The sequence below is a fragment of the Typopeltis vanoorti genome, chromosome 7 (genome assembly GCF_054136105.1).
Source record: "Typopeltis vanoorti isolate ZY-2024b chromosome 7, IOZ_Tvanoo_1.0, whole genome shotgun sequence".
Classification (NCBI taxonomy): Eukaryota; Metazoa; Arthropoda; class Arachnida; order Uropygi; family Thelyphonidae; genus Typopeltis; species Typopeltis vanoorti.
The window spans coordinates 99569689-99591288 of NC_143555.1; the positions used below are offsets into that span (position 1 = coordinate 99569689).

At 38.5% G+C, this 21600-nt stretch overlaps 1 protein-coding gene across 2 annotated transcripts in view; it reads left to right on the top strand.

Annotated features, from left to right (window-relative positions):
* Positions 1-666: 666 nt before the first annotated feature.
* LOC150104900 (proton-coupled zinc antiporter SLC30A1-like) overlaps positions 667-21600 on the top strand; it is a 139822-nt gene continuing 118888 nt past the window's right edge. For both annotated transcript variants that reach the window (XM_090396046.1, XM_090396047.1), the window contains exon 1: positions 667-830. The gene's annotated coding sequence lies outside the window, so the exon portion shown is untranslated. The remainder of the gene's footprint in view (positions 831-21600) is intronic.

A 21600-nucleotide genomic window follows, 5' to 3' on the forward strand; every position in this document is an offset into this window, starting at 1 on the left:
ATATATATATATAGGCCGCCCGAGTTTATATATATATATGTACAATATATGTCATATACATATATGACATTATATATATATATATATATATATATATATATAATTTTCCGATATATGTATACATTCGTTAAGAACGCGCACTCAGCTAAATGCATTTAAGTGATGTAGATTTGGCTTTTCACTGTTATACTAGCATTTCCACTTCCGTTTCCGTTTTGTGTGTATGGTCACCGGTTCGTTGTCAAGACGTGGTAGTAAAGAACCGTTATGTGTTCGAAATAGGTACTGATTAATTAGGTACTTGTTTGAAATATTCAGCTCACGTTTATTAGAAAGTATCATATATTTCTATTTATATATGTAATCAGGTGTTGTAGTGATTAAAACACCAAAAGTACGTGAGTGTTGAGCTGTCGCTCTCTTCCTTTTAGTTGTACTGGACTCAATGGTTAGCATTTTGCATTATCGGTTTCTAGTGACCTGCATTGACTGTGCTGGGCGCAAAAAGAGTGATGTGTGCAAAAGAGAGCTTTATCTGGAATCTTGGGACCGACAAAGGATTTTCATACCAGATCCTAAAGTGTTCATGTGTTGATGGATTGTTGACTTTATCTGTAATAATAATAGATAACATTTCTTCCCATCTGAATGTAGACGGATTGAGTTTCGGCCGCGGAAGGACGTATAGTGTTGACAATCTAGAAACGTTGCAAGTTGATAGCAGAAACAGTTAAAAACTACAGCAAGTGTTGCTTGTTTTTCTCACTGACAAGTTTTCTCTCATGTACTTTAATTTAAAAGCAGTATTACCATAATACTACCAGTTAACGGTAAGTTATTGGTGGGTAGGTTTGCTTTTGGTCATTGTTATGAAATTGATGCATTTTTAATTTTAATAAATTGCATAATTTCGTGAATGCACATCATAATGCTATAATCAGAAGTCAATACATATACTTGTTTTATACTCCAACGAATGTTTAACTATGATCTGAAATTCCGAACATTAGATGTCCAGTACAATTTTTATTGGCTTGCGCGATGATGCAGTCGCAGCAGTAGATTTCATTTGTATTTTCAGATACAGAATGATATTTCTTATAAGAAGCGAGTATCTTAATGCTGAATAAAGTTTAGTTTGCATTATGGGAAACTGGTTATTTGTCCGTCAGTGTATATAAAATTAAGCTTGTTGATATGTATTGATATGTATATAAAAGAAACAGTCGTAATTTACACACACACATTGCTTTTCACTAATATCAACTGTTGTTTCCCTATATTTTCCTGGTAAGAAAGGTGTAGGTCTATTACTCACATTCATGCTTACAGCCATCCCATATTGTACCCATTCGGTGTTTAAAATTGCAAAAACATCATTTTTTTCACCAAGATTTTGCCCATCTGAATGATCAATGATCATTTGTTTATTAACATTGTTTACATAATCAGTGGTATAATTGAACCTAATGCTCACTATTATCCTTAATGATTATGCATTACTAGCTTTTACGTTTTTTAAATTATTACATGACACCTTTATTTCTTTGGTTATGAGCAACTTCTATAAAACATTCATTGAAAACACAGTAACGAAAAATGACTGTGGTTATTATAAAATATATCAAATAAATTTAAAAATATGATGTTTTAATCTATGTTGTCAAACTGGATTTAAGTATACTGTAATCTCAAACATGATTACGTATTACAGTATTTTCTTTTTATTCTTTTAAAAGAACCATTCGAATAGTATTTAGCACTGTTTGTCATAATGTAATTCAGCCTACATGATATAGTAATTATAAGATATATAAAATACATTTCTCAAAATGTTAAAAGAAATCATAACTGGAATTTGCTTTGGGATTTGTTGACCAGAAAGAAAGGGTTTAGTTTAAAAGGTTTTTTAAAGAAAGGTTTAAATTTGAAATATATTAAATGGAGGAAAGAAATATAGATTTTTTTTTTTGTTTCAAAGAGGATAAGGAAAGATTAAGGAATTTTTATTTTATTTTATGTGTGTGTGTGTATTTTTGCAGGTGAGTGAATGAATTGTGCTGCATTATCAGAGGAAATGTTACATGTAAAAACAATCCAGGTATAGTTTGATAAACAGTGATACTATGGAGAGATCTTCTGCAGTTCTTTCTGTTTAAAATAGACAGAAATAGATTATTTTCAGTGTACTATTTTTCATTTTGGCCATGGGTTTCAGTTTTAACATCAGCGGTAGAGGTTGTACAAAGGTGTTGTGTGTGTGTAAGGAGTGAGGAAGACAAGCTTTTTTTTTTTTTTTTTTTCCCCTTAGGAGAATCATGGTTGTATGAATACATTGAAAGAGTAGAGAGTAAATATAAAAACAATAAATGAAGGCACAGTGTGGTAAACAGTAATAACAAGGGTGGTCTTTCTGCATTGAGTTTCTGAGTTTTTAGGAATTAATAACACAATAAGTTTTCATATATTATTTTTTTAAACTTTGGTAACAAAGTTTGCAGCTTGTGGTCTGTTTACCCAGATTAAAAAAAAAAGAAGGTTTTTAGAAAATTGATAAGGAATTGAATATCTTCAGAATTTAATATATCGTGTCATTAGTTTATGTACATGGTGCAATTTTTCCAGAAGGCTATATGTGTGTGTGTGTGTGTGTGTGTGTGTGTGTGTGTTATGTTCCATCGAGTCGTTTCTGACTCCACAAACATACACTCTCCATTCCGATCTGTCCCTGACCATGTCTTTCAGAACCTCCAAGCTCACTCAACTTTAGCAAGTATCATCATCTTCTCCAGACTGTCATTTGCTTGCATAATATGTCCGAAGTATGACAATTTTTGCTTGATGATCATAGCTTCGAGGGAGCAGTCTGGCTTTATTCTGTCTATCACTGATTTATTGGTTTGCTTTGCAGTCCATGGTATTCTTAGTAAGCGTCTCCAAACCCATAATTTAAATGCATCTATCTTCCTTCTTTCACTCTTTCTTAGGGTCCAACTTTCACATCCATACATTCCACAGGGAATACCATTGCTTTCATGATTCTGATTTTTGTTGCAAGGCTAATATCTTGATCTTTAAAGATCTTGCTTAAATTTGTCATTGCTTTCTTTCCAAGTAATAATCTTCTTCTAACTTCTTCAGTACAATAACCATCTTTATCAATTCAGGATCCTAGGAGCACAAAATTGTTAACTGCTTCCATTTTCTCCTTAATGTGAACATGTGAACTTAATGTGAATTAAGTTCACATGTTGCCATAACTTTTGTCTTTTTGAGGTTAAGTTTAAGACCATATTTAGCACTTTCTTCTTTAACTTTCATGATAAGTTCCTCCAAATCTTCTTTGCATTCTGCTAGCAAGGTGGTTTTATCTGCATACCTCAAATTATTAATATTTTTTCCACCTATTTTAATTCCAACTGAAGACTCCTCCAGCCCTGCCATTCTTAAAATGTATTCGCTGTACAAATTAAACAGGTACGGAGATAAAATACATCCTTGTCGCACCCCTTTACCTATTGTGAAATACTCAGTTTTCCAAGATCTGTTTGGATAGTAGCTTCTTGATCATAATAAAGATTCCTCAGAAGGATAATGAAATGCTCTGGGACTCCTATTGTTCTTAACACATTTCATAGTTTCACATGATCTACAGAGTCAAAAGCCTTGCTATAGTCAAGGAAACAAAGGTAGACATTCTTGTGATATTCCTGTGCTCTTTCTATTATCCATCTCACATTGGCGATTTGATCTCTTGTTCCTCTGCCTTTTCGAAATCTTGCCTGTTCATCTGGCATTTCTCTCTTCATGAATGGTTCCAGTCTTTTCTGAATGATCTTAAGTAAGACTTTACTTGCATGAGAAATCAGTGCTATAGTTCTGCAATTTTTGCACTCTATTGCATCGCCTTTCTTCAATAAAGGTATATAAACTGATTTTTTCCATTCTCTAGGCCATGTAGTTGTGATCCAAATTCGCTGACATAGAGCTGTTAAAATTTTAACTGCCTCTTCTCCCAGGGCTTTGAGAAGCTCAATGGGTATTCCATCTCCTCCTGGTGCTTTCTTACTGGATAGCTGTTGCAGTGCCCACCTCACTTCACTCTCCAGTGGTACTGGCTCCTGTGTATAATCCTGCTCTTCAAATATCTCAGTAATTTTGGAGTCCTTTCTGTAAAGGACTCCAAAATTATACTCTTTTCATCTTTCTTCGATGTCTGCAGCTTCTGTTAAGATATCCTTTGTGTTTACTTTTCAATATTGTCACCTTGGCACTAAACTTCCCTGTTAGTTCTCTGATCTTTTTGAAAAGATCTCCTGTTTTTCCTTTCTTGTTTTGGTCTTCTCTTAGTTGGCATTCCTGGTTAAAGTATTTTTCCTTGTCTCTTCTGGCTTGTCGTTGAAACTCTGCATTCAAATGCCATACTTCCTGCAAATTTCCTGTGGCCTTCATTTTCCTCCTTTCCTGAGAAGTTTTGATGGCATCATCTGACAGCCATTTGGACTTCTTCTTCTTACAAACTGTTGGAATATTCTTCTTTGCTTTTGTTTTGATTATTATTATTATTATTATTCGTGACACCTCCAAGGAGTCTGAAGACTCATCGCGGGAGGACACCTACAACTGTTTCAACTACTACACCGAACCTCTACTACGAATCATCTCCATCTACCGCCCACCACTACCACAACTAGTTTTTTTGTCTGTAAATTGCGTGTGTTCTGAAGGGCCGATTTGTCTGTATGTGGGATGAAAAACCCGAGTTTCCGGGAGAAAAAACCCTGCTACCTCCGTATGAGATTGGCTAACTCACCTTCGATTGAAATCGTCCAGATAAAGATTCCTCCCGTCGCGACGAGAATTGAACTTAGGCCTATTCCAATCGAAGGGCGCAATGTACCATCGTTCTTCCAATTGCGCTACGGAGTTATTCATATCTTTATATCTTTAATCTCTTCCCATAGTTCATCTGGTTCTCTTTCACACAAATTGAGTGTGTTGAATCTGTTCTGTATGTAATATTGTATTCAGCTGGTATGTTTCCAAGATCATATCTGATCGACATTTGTGTTGTTTTCAGTTTCCGTAGTTTCACATGTATCGTGGTCATAATAACTAATGGTCTGTTCCACAGTCTGCACCTGGAAAAGTCTTAAGAGTTTTCCAGGTGCAGAAGGCTATATATAAGCATGAAAATAATGGTGACAAGTTTCTTTTTAGGTTTTTTATGAAATTCTTTTAAAACAGACAATAAAATATGAAATAAAAAGAGATTTAGAAATTACCATTTCAAAATTTCTTTACAAAATGAAATCAGTTTTTAAAATTTTTCCACTTTGCCACTACTGCTGAGTGCTTTAAGTGTTAAACCAATTAGCTTTTAATTAACTTACATTTATGATAAATCAAGTTACAAATGGCCACCAATTTTTGCTCCTGTTTTAAAAATTACTAATAGCCATTTGTTACATGATACTTTCACTTTGCATGCCAAACTGCTTTAGTAGTTTAGCATTCAAAGTACTGGTGTTTACTTGATTTGTGAGTGAATTGTGTAGATAATGATAAATAAATCACACAACAGATTTATTTATAAGTGCTTGTCTAATTTTTTTTTGTTTACAGTTAGTTATGATTTTGCATAACACATACAGATGTCTTTTAGATACTACAGTAGACTGAGCATAATTTAGTAGCAATTTATTGTTTGAAGTCTTTCCATCAGTTATTATAAATTAAAGATACCAAGAAATTATATACTTGATTTCATCCTTTATCCAAGTGTAAGCAAACAAAATTTGTGCCTGAAGTATTCATGACCGGGGCAACTCATATATAGAGGCTAATGACTTCACATCACTTGCCTTAGTATCCCATAATGCAAAGCACATATCCTTACGGATATGTATGTGATATGAAGTCATTATCCTCTAATAAGAGTTGTCCCAGTCCTGAAAATACTTTAGGTGCAAACTTTGTTTGCTTACACTTGGATAAAGGATTAAACCACGTATATAATTTCTTGGTATCTTTTATTATTATTATTATTATTATTCAGGCCTCCATGGAGTCAAAAGACTCATCGTAGGAGGTCCTTCCTAAGAAACACAAAGTCCATCAAGACTCATCGAGGGGAGGTCCCTCCCTGAGAAACACAAAGTCTGTCATACCACTCCATCAGGCAATGCATTCCATGGTTCAACCACCCTCCATGCAAAGAAACCACTCCTCACCCTCTTGCTCACAGTTTCCTTTTGTAACTTCCAGAGATGGCCTCTTGTCTTCACTCCTTCCCGCTGTTCAACCAAGCGAAAGAACTCCCCGGTGTCAACCCTGTAACCACCTCTCAACAGTTTAAAAGTCTCAATCATATCACCTCTCCTTCTATCCACCAAACTCTGCAGTCCACATTCCCTCAGCCGATCCTCATAACTAACATGGTACAGTCCTAAAACTGAGAACAATAGTCTAAGTGTGGTCTGATCAGAGACTTATACAACGGAATGATAACCCTTTTATCTCTGCAGGTCAGTGTACTCATTATTGCAGCAATCCTCTATGTTACCTTCACCATCTTTGCAATATATCCCCTAAATTTCAGGTTTCTATCAATCATCAACCCCAGTTCTCTTGTCTCCCCTACTTTCTCCAGTATAACTCCTCCCATAGAGTATGCAGCGTCCCATCGATGTTTCCCAAACCTCACATTTTGCCACATTAAATTGATACCCCCATTCATTTGCCCATCTATCTAGCTTATTCAAATCCTCTTGCAGGGCTACCACATCTGCACTATTACTAATAATCCTTCCCAGCTTCACATCATCCGCAAACAACTGAATATCCCCTTGCAATCCACTGATAATGTCATTGATATAAAGGTTGAACAATATAGTCCCAGTACTGAGCCCTGTGGGACCCCACTTGTAACCCTCTGCCTCCTTGAAACTGTCCCACCATACACAACTCTCTGATACCTATCAGACAGCCTATCCTGAATCCAGTTGACCAATCTGACATCCAGACCCATGTGCTGCAACTTAAATATCAGCTTATCATGTGGCACCCTGTCCAATGCTTTCGCTAAGTGTAAGAAAATGGCAGTATATGCCTTTCCCTCATCTAATGCTCTTGTAACTTTATTATAAAAGGCTAGCATATTGCTAAAACAAGAGCACCCCTTCACAAATCCATGTTGACTCTCACGGATAACACCACCCTCATCTGCCCAGTGCTGTATACGGTCCCTCACTACTTTCTCCAAGATCTTAACAACTACTGATGACATGCAAACTGGCCTATAATTAGACACTTCCAGTCTGCTACCACCCTTATGCAATGGCACTATCTTACCTTCCTTTCATTCCATGGGCACCTTTCCCGCAGCCAGAATTTCATTGAAAAGCCAGGTCAAAGGCACTGTCAGCTACCTAGCACATTCTCTCAAAACTCATGGTGAAATACCATCCAGTCCCACAGCTTTACTGACATCCAGAGTACTCAGTATTTGAAACACACTCTCCTCCTGTACCTTTCAACCTCGAACCTGCCCTATCCCTCTAGTATTAAAACTGACTCCTCCAGGATGAAATAAAGATTCCAATAAAGTGTTCATTGAACAATTCCACTATGTCCTCTTAATTTATAGTATATCCAAGTGGAAAAAATTTGAACAACTATCTCTAATACAGAGTATTTTAATAATAAGGTGTGACACCTTTTTGGCTACTCGTATATGAAAGTATGGCTTCAGCATTACTTCAATCTTGGTATCACCTGGGTCTGGCTCCCACTGATGAGACCTCAGTAAAGATCAACCAGTCTGGGTAGTTACTCTTCCCATAATGCATAGCATTATACTTACCTGTAAGGATATGTGATTTACATCATGGGATACTAAGGCAAGTGATGTGAAGTCATTAGCCTGTTTATACAAGTTGCCCCAGTCCTGAAAATACTTCAGATGCAAACTTTTTTGCTTACACTTGGATAAAGGAGTAAACCAAGTATATAATTTCTTGGTATCTTTATTTTATAGCAGTCTATTATTTTTCAATCTGATTGATGTACCGGGAATAATATAAGCTATTAGTAGGAAAGCACAACATTAATAATAAACCCATTCTTGAATAATAACCGGAGTTGTCAGTATGCACACTCTAGGTATCTGTTGGTTTGACTTTGATCACTGAAGAGATACAGCTCATAGATCAGAGTAAGACTGTTTCCTGAACCTTTGTATTTGTTGGCAGCTGATGGGCAAATTTTTTTTTGGTCTTGACCACAAAAAAACTTATAAAAAACAATTCTTTAGAGGGCCCTTTAGCCAAGAAATTACTTCAGACCAATAGTCTTTTTTGTAGATTTCTCACATGGTTAAATTTCACATGATCTTTTACTGATGTCTGTAGAGTTCCAGTTTGGTCTTAGTAGGCAAGATCAGAAGGTTTTGTATATTAGGCATAAGATTGGAGCTAGTTTTTTCAACAGGGAAGTAGAGATAAGTTTTGTTACAGGTTTGAAAGTAATATTTAAGTCAGTTTAAAAGGTTTGTTTTAGAGGAAGTGGTTTATAAGACATCAAAGGACATCTTACATGTGAAGCAGATCAAAGAATCTGAAGTTAGAGTATTAAGGAGGGGATGTGGATATGAGAAACAGATGGAGAATATACTTTGAAGGGCTTTTGAATGAGGAAAATGCGAGGACTCAGAGAAGATGGGCAGCCTTATGAGGGGATGGTGCAAAACATCAGTAGAGTGGAAATGCAAGAGTACTCTTGTTCCTATCCACAAGGGTAAAGGTGATGCACAAGATTGTAAGAATTACAGGGGAATAAAGAGGATGAAGAATGGAAAATTGGTGGGACCGTGACAGGATCCCAGTGCAGGCATGGAAGGCACTGGGGGAAAGAGGGAATTGACCTGCTGTGGGACCTGTTCCCAAGAATATGCCCAAGAAGTAGAGGGAAAGTACTCTTGTTCCTATCTACAAGGGTAAAGGGGATGCACAAGACTTTAAGAATTACAGAGGAATAAAGTTGATGTCCCACGCAATGAAAATCCTAGAAAGGTTTCTTGATGGAAGACTGAGACAGGAAGTGGAGATTGCAAAGGAGCAATTTGGCTTCATGCCTGGTCGATAGACGACAGATGCTATCTTTGGGTTAGAGCAGATTATGGAAAAGTTGCATCAGTAAACACATCTAGCGTTTATTGATCTGGAGAAAGTGTACGATAGAGTGCTAAGGCAAGGTGTCTGAGGGAGAAGAAGGTACGAGAGAAATATGTCAGGTTTGGGAGAGACAAAGTTTTCAAGTGACAGTTGGTTTGCATCAAGATCAGCATTAAGTTCATTCCTGTTTAATATTGTGATGGTGATGGTTTGAGAGAAACAACAGGAGCTACATCTGGTGTTTATTGATCTGGAGAAAGCATACGATAGAGTGCCAAGCCAAGAAGTCTGGAGGCGTCTGAGGGAGGAGAAGAAGGTACCAGAGAAATATATCAGGTTGGTGCATACAGACATGAAGACATGAGTTTCTACCTGCCTGGGAGAGACAGAAAGTGTTTTCAAGTGACAGTTGGTTTGCATCAAAGGTCAGCATTAAGTCCGTTCCTGTTTAATATTGAGATGGTGACGGAGGAGGTAAGAGAAGATGCACCTTGGATAATGTTGTATGCAAATGACATCGTACTGTGAGCAGAATCAAGAGAAAAAGTGGCAGCTAAACTGGAAAGATGGTGGAAAGTACTGGAGCTGGAAGGAAATATCATCAAGATGGTTAGGGACTAGATACTTAGGTTCAACAGTGAAAGAGGATTGAGAGGTTGAGAAGGAAGTGGGATGCAGGATACGAGCTGGATGGGGGAAACTGGAGTGCTATGTGATAAGAGGGTGCTGATCAATCTAAAAGGCAAAATCTACAGGACAGTGGCGAGACCAGCTATGACGTTATACTATGGAAACTATGGCCCTGAGGAAAAATAACATCAGCAGGATGGAGGTAGCGGAGATGAGAATGCTTAGGTGGATGTGCGGTGTGACCAGAAAGGATTGTCTGAGAAACGACTATGTAAGGGGAATCCGTGAAAGTTACGAACTTAGGAGCAAAGATACAGGAGGCAAGATTGAAATGGTTTGCTCATGTGGGAAGAAAGATCATGCAGATGGATGTGCAGGAGAGAAGGAAGCGCAGGCAGCCAAAGAAGAGATGGAAGAAGCTGGTGAAGGATGACTTGAGGATGAAGAACTTGGATGTGGTTACAGCCCAAGACAGGAGGATGTGGAGGAGGAGACTCATTAAAAACAGCGACCCTACATAAGTGGGATAATCTGCAGAAGAAGAAGTTTTAAAGGAAGTAGTAGGCTAACAATTTGTCATTTTGAAGGTTATAGCTGTTGATTAGGAGTATATTTTGACTGGTTTTAAGTTTTTAGTAAAGTTTTACTGATGCAGATGACTAATTCTGGTTAGTTTTTAATGCTCTGTATTGTTTTGAAGGACGAATAGCATAGTAGATTACTGAATTGAAGGGTTTGTAATATACTGGGAAAGTGGTAGGAAATTTTTTTTACCCTTTCCGTAATGCATGGCAGTGGAAGAGTGCATCGTGCATTATGGTATAATGAGGCAATTCGATTTGGACCAAGCAGTCTCTGTATACATGTAGCATAGTTGTGAAGATATTTCGTGTACATACTTTTTTTTATGCTCGTATTCAGATAAAGGATATAAAACAAGAATATAATTTCCTTTCAGATAATTCCTGAAAGGAAATTATATCTCCACTGAAAAGTGAGATACTGTTGTTCATAGGTGATAGTGGACTGTTATTTTCAGTTTTTAGGGGTAATCACAAGCAAGCTTAAGATCAAGGTTTTTGTAACAGAAATTTAGTTCATGAGAAACATTCAAATGAATAACAAAAATACAAGTAACAGTCTTTTCCCACCTGACAGAACTATTTGTCTAGTGATCAAACACGTGCATACCTAGGACTCTGGTCATGCCAGTACATTTACTTCTCAATGAAATACTGACTATATTGAATTAAATTCAGTTCAGGTCATTATCCTCAAAAAGTCTCTAATTCTGTTAACTGTAGTCATCAGATTCAGTTAAAGATTGTGAAATTTAGCATAAAATGGAATATAGCATATATAAACTAACAGTTAAAAAGTTAATAACAAGTCATCAACTTGTCGATTCTCTCTGAAATATTGAAAAATAAATATAAGCTAAGAGCTTTGCTGTAATTTTCAGAAATATCACACTGTTTTAATTTATGGCCAGCATGGAAAGAAGACATAATACCTAAGAACATTTCAAATGCCACCTTAAATGCATCCACTGCATGGAAAGAAGTCAACAGACACCATATTGTGAGGAACAAACAGACATGGTGCCAACCTTAATGGGGTCACCAAATGGTGACCCCATTTGGTGTCACATAATCGAATGTGGGCTCGCAAAAAAATTTGGCAACAGTAAAAGGTTTCTGAACATGCAACAACCAAAAATTAATCAGATTCGAGGCTATTGTTTGCAATTCTTTATGTAAATGGTAAAATTATGTGTATACCAAAGAATTGTTTTAAAATAAATTTCTTTATGATTTATTATCAGTAAATGTTTGATTTGTATACCTATTTTATATACCTATATACCCGGGTCACGTAAAAATTTCTCGGGTGAAAAGGAGTTGCAAATGGAAAAAGTTTAAGAAGCAGTGAGATGTAGGATCTCCTTTTAATGCAATGATTGCAGCAGTCTTATAGGGTATATTTTCCACAAGCATATGATAGCAATGCCATTCTTCCTGTAGGCACGTAATGTGGTCCAGGACCGTTGTGTGGTGGATGTGTCTTGACCTCACCTGATGCTCCAGTTCATCACACAAATGTTCAATAGGGTTGAGATCAGGGCTCTGTGGAGGTCAGTCAAGTATAGTGACTTTCATGTCCACAAACCATGCAGTTACAGCAGCAGCCTTATGACACAGTGCATTGTCTTGCTGATAGAGACCATGGTCAGTTCTGTAGAAATGCCACAAAGTTGGAAGCATTGCATTGTCCAGAATATTCAGACAGAGTTCAGTGTTCGTGGCACCACAAACAAAGGTTTCATCAAACTAGGGAAAAACAGAACCATACCATCACACTGCTCCTCCAAATTTCATAGTTGAGGTTATGCACTCTGGTGCAAGAGACATTCACCGGACATCTGCCACACCCACACCAATTCATCTGCTCAGTAGAGGGTGTAGCGTGATTCATTGTTTCATAACACAGTTTTCCAAGCTTCCACGTCCCATTGTGTATGCTCTTACCACTGAAGAATAATGTTGTTTGAGTAATGTGGGGCTTGCATATTGCAGTCCTACCATGGAAACCCATGTTATGAGCCTGGGTTCTGAATGTTTTTGTGCAGAATCGTGTTTGAGTCATTGCCTGAAACTGTGCAGTCAGTGTGTCAGCCAATGAATGGCGGTTTTTGCATATTATTCTTTGTAGCACACTACACATTTGGTGAATGTAGTGGTTGCCTACTGTGGGTAGCATTTGCAGTTGACTCTGTGCGCTTCCGTCTCAGTATGGTATCACTGATTGTTGAGATGGGATAGCCCAGTTTGTCAACAATTTGCTGAAAAGATATGCCTGCAACATGGCATCCTATCACAATATCCCTTTTAAAATCCATCAGTTCCCTTCTCACAGCTATTTTACTGGGACACAGTTGCATTGACTTGGGAGCATCGTATTCCTATACTGGTTATAAACATGTGATGTTACATGGTACAAAGCACCTTGCCCATGGGGATGTCCATTGACTTTTTTCTAAGCGGTGTCTTTTCTAGTTGTGAGGAAATGCCCACCTCTAGGTAGCAGATGTCTTTCATCACCCTATGTTTTTTGGAGGTTTGGCTTCTGCCATGTTTCATCCCCAGAGTAGGGCCTCTGGTTTCTGTTATCCCTGACCTTGTGCTCATACTCATTATTATTATCACGTGACACCTCCAGGGAGTTCAAAGACTCAATGATGGAGAGCATCTACTCTACAACTCTGTCTCCACCACTCATTCAATCCACCAACTACTATGAACTGCAACTACACCAACGCCATCTACTGCCCACCACCACTGGTATTTTCACAGACAGTCACAAACATTCATGGCAACGATGGGATTTGAAGCCGCATCCTTTTGGCTGGAGAGCAGATATGCTAACCAATCGGGCCGATACTGTTATCATTATTCAATTAGGGTGCAGTTGAGGGTACAGCACTGAAACAGGGTTGAATCAGATGGCAACGCATCTGTTGGTGGCTAGTTGATGAATAATCCTGGTGCTGATTACCATTCCAGGTTGTGTCTAGAGATAGGCAGGATCAATGGTATGCATGGGACACGGTCTGAGGCCACACTTGGCCTGGGGTGAGGGTATGCTAGGTGTGTGAGTTATCGACCCGACTCCTTCACCTCCCCATCTCCATGCCCTTACTCTTTATTTTCCTCAATCAAACACCCCACACCTGAAAGTTAATAATAAAAATATTAGATAAAAATCATAAAAAATAACAATAAAAAACTGAAAATATGAGAAATATAACAAAAAAAATTGGAACAAAGAATAAAAGTATGCTCCAACCCACTCAAAATAACACCAAAACTTTTTCCACTAAAAAATGCTTCTATTGATTTCACCAACATTCCAGGCATTAATACAAACATTAGTGACATACACCATCACCTCATACAGACATCAAAACCTGAACTCTCTTTTTTTAACAGAACCTCAGTTGACATCCTCCACTACCATAGTCCACCTGAACTGTCCCAAATATATTCTGCATGTTGTATTCCACAAAAAGAACAGAACGTGTGCTTTTGTAAAATTTGATATCTCTTATCAAAAGGCTCTCCAACTTGGAATCCTCACTTTTTGATCTGTTCTGGCTCATGATTTCCTTACCTCACTTTAGAGCCTTTATTTGCTGCTTTAGCTATCCTAATGCTGACAGTCATGCTGCCCTTTTTGACTACCTATCAAAAAGGGTAAGAAATCAATTTTTAGAAACTAATTACCGAAACTGTGAGATTGTCCTCCTTGGGAACTTTAATGTCCCTAACACAAACTGGCTCCCCTACTCCAACTTCACTGATCAAGCTGGAAGGGAAGCTTATAACACAAATAGTCAATCTACCAACCAGAATATCTGATGATCTTCATCATTCTACCAATGTTATTTACCTTTTCTTAACTAGCTCTCTCTCTCTCTCTCTCCAAATAGACTGTGGATGTCTGCTTTCCCTATGGCAATTCTGATCACAATCTTTTTCATCTCCTCTGCAGTTTGTCTGCCTCCCAGTCAATCCCAGTTTGTACGATATGGCATTATAATTGTGCCAACTGGGATTATTTCTGCAATTTTTATGCCACTTTTCCATGGTCAGATTACTGCTTTTGCTCCTCCAATTCATACACCTGCACAAAAATAATAACTGAAATAATCCTCAATGGAATGAGAGCCTTCATCAAAAAAAATGTGCCTATCTAGTCCATGATAAAAATGTTGCTTATGTTGAATGGCTTAAATTAAAAACTTTAGCTTCTCATTCAGCTTACACAATAGCCAGAAATGTGTTAAAAAAAAAAAGAAAAAGTTATCAACGATTCCAAAGCGACTTAATAAGAATGAAATGCAATAGACTTGTCTCCTGCTCAATTGGGCAGTCAAGCCTTCTGGTCCCTTGGTAAGGCTGTTGGGCATAACTTCTGCCTTTCCCTCTTGCATCCTAATAACATCATGGTAACTCATTCAAGGAAAAGGCAGACTTCTTGGCATCATTTATTTTCCTCTAACTCCTGCACTGAAGACCAAAGCAGATCACCTCTTGTACTACCACAAACTGTCTACTGCATGTCATCTCTGAACTTTTGCTAAAAGAACATCAAGAAAACCCTTATTAATCTTGATACTAATAAGATCCCTAATTCAGATGGTATTCCCCCAGTTGTGCTCAAGACTTCAGCCAGAAATTGACACCCATCCTGTATTGCCTATATAAATTATCATATTCTACTGGCATCTGTCCAACAGCATGGAAGCAGGCCTACATCCAGCCGTACCCAAAAAGAGAGAGACAAAAGTCAGCCATCTAATTATCCACCCATTGCTCTCACCTCTATTTTCAAAAATGATGAAGAAAGCTATCAATCAACCCTAATTAATTCTCATTCTACAACCGACCACCTCCTAGCTAATCTCGCCCACCTTTCTTTGGACTGGCCATACAAAGATTTGAAGAAATTTGTGTTATCGCTCTCGATATTTCAAAGGCATTTGATCATATCTGGCACCGAGGTCTCCTGAACAAGCTACTATCTTATGACCTCCATCCTGCACTCTGTGATTGGATTGCCAGCTTCCCCACTGGCAATCCAAAACCTCATTGGCTTTGTGGACTGCTTCCTCCAATCACATCTCTCCATCAATGCTGCAGTGTTCCAGAGTTCTATGCTTTCACCCATGCTCTTTCCTCCTTTACATCAGTGACCTCCTTTCTCTGGTTCAAATCCTATTCAAATCTTTTGCTAATGACAGTATTCTTCATTCCTCTTCCTCATTTGATAAACCTTGTAGTACTCGTTGTTAGTTGCCTCAAGATTGTCCATAACCATTGTCTTAAAACACTGACCTCCTCAAATGGGGTGAAGACAACTTGGTAAATTTCAATGCCAAAAAAACTCAAGCCTTACCTTATTACCCACAAGAAAAATCCTACCTCATCCCATCTCACTTTTGATAATGTTCCAGTTTCCTTTCATGATCAGCTTTTTCTTCTTGGGTTGACCCTCATATCCAAGTTATTCTGACACAAAAATATTACTTACATAGCTTTCTTAGCCTCTAAAAAGCTTGGTGTTCTTTTCTATTCTAAACGTTACTTCTCTTCTTTCATCTCCTAACACTTTATAAGTCTTAGATCCGACCAACTCTGGAGTACTGCTCTCACATTTGGGATGCAGCAACAAAGAGCTCCTTAGGAATTTTTGATGATATTCAGAAGAGGGTAATCCACTTAATAGATGACCCTTCCTTCAGTCACTTTATCATAGGTGCTTTATTTCAGCGCTGTGACTTTTCTATAGTACTTTCATGGGCATTGCTCCTCTGAATTGGCTGCTACCATTATTATTATTATTATGTGACACCTCCAGGGAGTCCAAAGACTCATCAAGGGAGAGTGTGCCAACAGCATCGAATGATTGAAACCCTTCCAACTACTAACCATGCTCAAACTTGCTTAACTTTTTTGCGTGAGCCATTAGTAGCAGAGGCTCTACCAATCAACCAACCTTTGCTTTTCTTCTCTGTAAAAAAGGGGGAGGTTGTTATATTCTTAAACAAAAGTGGACAAACAACAAAAAATGCAGGCTTTCTTAAGGAAAGAATGGGTGCTTACCGACATATTAATAGTCTCATAAAATATTTTTAAGCTAATAAAAAGTCAAAAGAATTCCTCTGTGATATTGTCAACAGTTACAGATCCCATGGTTAAGGGACTTAAGTTCAAATTACATCCAGGACAAAAAACTTTCAGCTGAAAGTGAATTATGTGATCTTGTACTGAACCAGCATTTTTCCCCCAGAAAGTCTTGGAAGAAAATTTTCTGTACAATAGACAAATCAACTAAGAATATACGCTGATGCACAGCAGGTCTATTCACCCTAGCCTGTTGTAACTTATCTAAGTTACAATAGGCTAGGGCCTTATACTGGGATGGGATAGGAGAAGTATAACGTTTAACTTATTCATCATGACTGACTCATTGACTCTAAAAGCCATTATATTTCATGAAACTTGTGGGTTCAAATACTGTGTGAGGCATGGATGTAAAAGAGTTTGCTGTGAATAAACTGTGTATAGTTTCTTGAATTTATAAGGCTTGACTTTAAATCATGCCTCATCCTTAGAAAATTCTCCCTTGCTTATTACTGAAATTTAACTTGCAGCAGGGCAATTTGTCAAGTAAACTCACTTTAGTCCTCAGCTTAGTTCTAAGCTAGACATCTTACTTCAGAAATTTTGAAGATTTTAAATACAAAATAAGAAGCCTCTTCTTGAAATTGGGCGACTTGATTGATACCATGCCTCACATGACATGCTTGCTTTACATCACCCTATCTTACTCACGAAGGAACTTGGAAACCTCTAAAAATGAATTTCCTCCAGGCATTTGCTGTTATTTGATTTTGTAATACATGCAGGCTTCCTCTTGAGAGACACTGTTTATAAACAAATTGAAGGAACATCCGAATTTCTTTATAGACAAAATTGTAACAAAAATTTTAGAAATAAACCATATGGCTATAACATTGCAACACATATCAATGCCCTATAAAGTTGGTTATGTAAGGATGTTTTTATGATATCTCATCCATAAATGGTTGTAAACCTGCCACATGCTAGTGCTATGGATGAGCTAAGGTTATTGTGGCTCAGAACTGTTTTAGAGACAACCATTGTACTTTTTCAAGACATTTCACACCCTCCAATAAGCAGGGCTAGTTGTCACTTACATTTTAGCAGATTTGAAGGAATGGCAAATTATTGATTCAGTTAAGCAATGGCCATTAAAGAATCTTCAGAAAACATGGAACAAAAATTGAGTATTTGTAATAAGGAGTAAATTTATATTTTAATCTGCAATTGACAGCCTTTAACCTGTATGTTATTGGTAATATATAGGTGTGAGTAACATATAGGTTGTTTGCAACGGAGATTTAATTAATATAAATTTAACACAATTTGAAAATATAAAAAAAATAATAATCTTAACCACTATGGCCTCAACTAGGTATTCTATTATAAAATATAAATAAAAAAAAAAGCCTTAAAAGGAGCCATATAAGCTCATCTAGAGCAGGCGTTTGCAAACATCCATGCCCATGATGGGATTCGAATCCCCCAACCTGTGGGTTGGAGAGTAGGTATGCTATACTCTTGGCCAACTAGGCCGACAACATTATATGCAAGAAAATCACAACCAGGTAGACCAGGATGAATGTATAGAATTTAAAACTTAATTGATTTATATTTGCCAAAAACTGACATGTAGTAATATTATTTAAATTGGGAGTATTACTGAAGGCCACATGTGATTCATGAAAACTGATTCCTAGCCAGAATCTGTTAGTTAATGAATTATTTTTCATTTTATCGTTTTTGTTAATGGCCAGTTAACAAAAACGATAAGCTATCCTTTCAGTTTGGTTTTAGCAATAATAGTAGTAGAAATTAACTCTTGCGAGAGAGCAGTCATGGTGTAGCCTGTGCTTGGTTTAAAAAAACAACAACAGTCTTCTTACAATATTAAAACATCATCAAATTCCTGACATATACCCTCAGGGGATGTACAGGATCTTATAATAGTACTACATTATATTTTGAACTTTCCAATGGAAAGTAAATCGTTAAAAGAAGACATCAGCAAATTAGCAGAATGCAACTTCAATCCCAGAAATATCATCAGATGCCATCATTTCAGACCCATAATCAAAAGAAAGGATGGAACGGACTTTTCTAATGAAAGTGACCTGTGACACCGACAAGCACATCCAAATTAATAATGGCGATAAATAACAAGTTAAAAGACACTTGCCCCCAATCACGCATATGTGCTTGACCTGACTTAACATTTGCCTAGAAGGAACAAAGACATGCCAACTTCAAAGACAACTTGAAGAAAACACCAAAATGGAGACAGCAGTTGGATCATCGGGAGTCAGTAAATGCTTTTCATCAGTCCCTTATTCTTTCTGTTGGTCTTAGTTCAGCAAAACTCTTCTTCTCACATTCTATTAACCCTTTAACTGCTGATTTGTCCCATGTGCTGAATTAATCATTATACTCATAAAAATAGCAATAATAGTGTTTTATAAAATTTGCATAATCAAGGGGGTGTCCACTTGATTAAGCAAATTACACACATTAATTTATGTAGAATCACCAGGATCTTCTTCATCTGAAGTACACAATTCACTTAACTCAGACAATTCTTCTCCCGATTCATTTGTTGTTAACAATTCATCAATTTGATCCCACCCCCCCCCCCCCCCACCCCCCCCCCCCCCCACCCCCCCCCCCCCCCACCCCCCCCCCCCCCCACCCCCCCCCCCCCCCACCCCCCCCCCCCCCCACCCCCCCCCCCCCCCACCCCCCCCCCCCCCCACCCCCCCCCCCCCCCACCCCCCCCCCCCCCCACCCCCCCCCCCCCCCACCCCCCCCCCCCCCCACCCCCCCCCCCCCCCACCCCCCCCCCCCCCCACCCCCCCCCCCCCCCACCCCCCCCCCCCCCCACCCCCCCCCCCCCCCACCCCCCCCCCCCCCCACCCCCCCCCCCCCCCACCCCCCCCCCCCCCCACCCCCCCCCCCCCCCACCCCCCCCCCCCCCCACCCCCCCCCCCCCCCACCCCCCCCCCCCCCCACCCCCCCCCCCCCCCACCCCCCCCCCCCCCCACCCCCCCCCCCCCCCACCCCCCCCCCCCCCCACCCCCCCCCCCCCCCACCCCCCCCCCCCCCCACCCCCCCCCCCCCCCAAATCTGCAAATCTCTGATCACAAGCTTTTCCGTCATCATTTGGCTTCAACCTTGTGTCAGTACTGACAATGCTGCTTCCCAATGTCAGGGGCAGTGACCCCAGCAGGTGCTTATTTAATGGCGGCACTACTCGCCATGTCACCGAGTTGTCATTGGGCTTTGTGAGGTTTTAAGTGAAACAGAGTTGCCATTCTGCTCCCCCACGCCCTGATAGCTCAGTCACTGTTGGTCCACGGCTGCTTATTCGCCAGATTGCTCTGCTTATATCACAGCTAGCCTCCATATCTGAAGGCTGTTCCCCGATCTGCCACCTGGGGACGCACCCAGTAGTATTCAGCTCTGCCCCGGGCATAGTATAATATCCCTATATTATATCTATGTTTGGCAATTCCCAGGAGAGGCGGGAAAGTGGACACCAAAGATGCATGCCGGGAAACCTTCAACCAATCAAAATGCCTTTACAGCATTGACACAGCCTTCGTAACGTGCACTGCAAAATTTTGCTTTTTTATTCTGATGACTGCTTTTCTGACATGGCCTTACCTCACCATGTTAATGGATTTCATCTTTTATCATATATTTTTACTTTCAAGGCCTTTACATTAGTCTTTTTTTATCCTTCATGGTTTTTAAGTTGTAGATTTTTAGTTTTTAATGCATTTCAACTTTTAATGTTTTATGGTGTACTTATTATTAATGTTATTCATTTGCTCTAATAATAAATTTAGTTTAATCCTTTATCCAAGTGTAATCAAACAAAGTTTGCACCTGAAGTAACTTGAAGTAGACTGAGGCAACCTGTGGTAAAGGTGGACCAAGCTCTCATCACTCCTTGTCTTAGTATCTCCCATAATGCAAAGCACATCTCTTTGCGGACATGTATATTCATTAAGGGAAGGGCCACTACCCATACCGGTTTCCACCTTTATTGAAGTCTTGTCAGTGGGAGCCAGACCCAGAGGTGGTGATACCAAGGTGGACGAAATGGAGAAGTCATCTTTACCTATACGAGTTGCCAAAAGGTGTCTCACCTTATTATTAAATTACTCTGGATTTAGAGAAAGATGTTGGAAGTTTTTTTTAGCATAGCATTATACATGTCCGCAAGGAGATGTGCTATACATTAAGGGAGATACTAAGACAAGGAGTGATGAGAGCTTGGTCCACCTTTTCCACAGGTTGCCTCAGTCCTGAAGATACTTCAGGAGCAAACTTTGTTTGCTTACACTTGGATAAAGAATTAAACTATATTTATTATAGTCTAACCAAGTGGGAAAAAAGCTTCCAACATTTATTTGCTCACATGCCATCTTTTCATGATATGCTGTCCTTTTTACACTTTACTCTTTTATTTATATATCTCGGGTTTTAAATTTTAAGATCCAACGGAGTTCCTCACTATTCTACTTATTATTAACATTATATTCATCCATCACTATCTACAATCTCTAATTCAAGTTTTAAAGATCGTAATTACCATAAATACAGCAAAAGTAGACAATAATACCTGTATGTGATGAGTTCATTAAGTTTTTCATTTAAAAAAGAGCTGTAGTCAAAAAGCATATTCTGATCCAAGGATGTTCCATAAAAATAAAGCTTTGCTTATATCCTTATATCGAAGATTATAAAAGGAGCAACGTGAGCCATAGGTTCAGCGATAATATATAAAATTCTCACACTCTTAATTAAAAATTTTTAAAACTGAGGTTTGCATACCTTATAATTAATAATAAAGTTGAAAAACTCCAGAGATGTGGAATAACTGGTGGTGAAGAGACACATTTGCTTTTTGGGAGATTTCCTGTTATCAAACTAGTTTGAAAACAGGAGATTATATATGAATATTTTATGGACAATGCAGGAATTGTTTTTACTTAAGGATGGATGCAGAAGTTCTATCATTTATGGTGAAGAATTATTATAAGGATTATTGTTATTTTGCTTATTCAAATATAATTATTATTTATTTAATGTCATTTCTGCTGATGAAA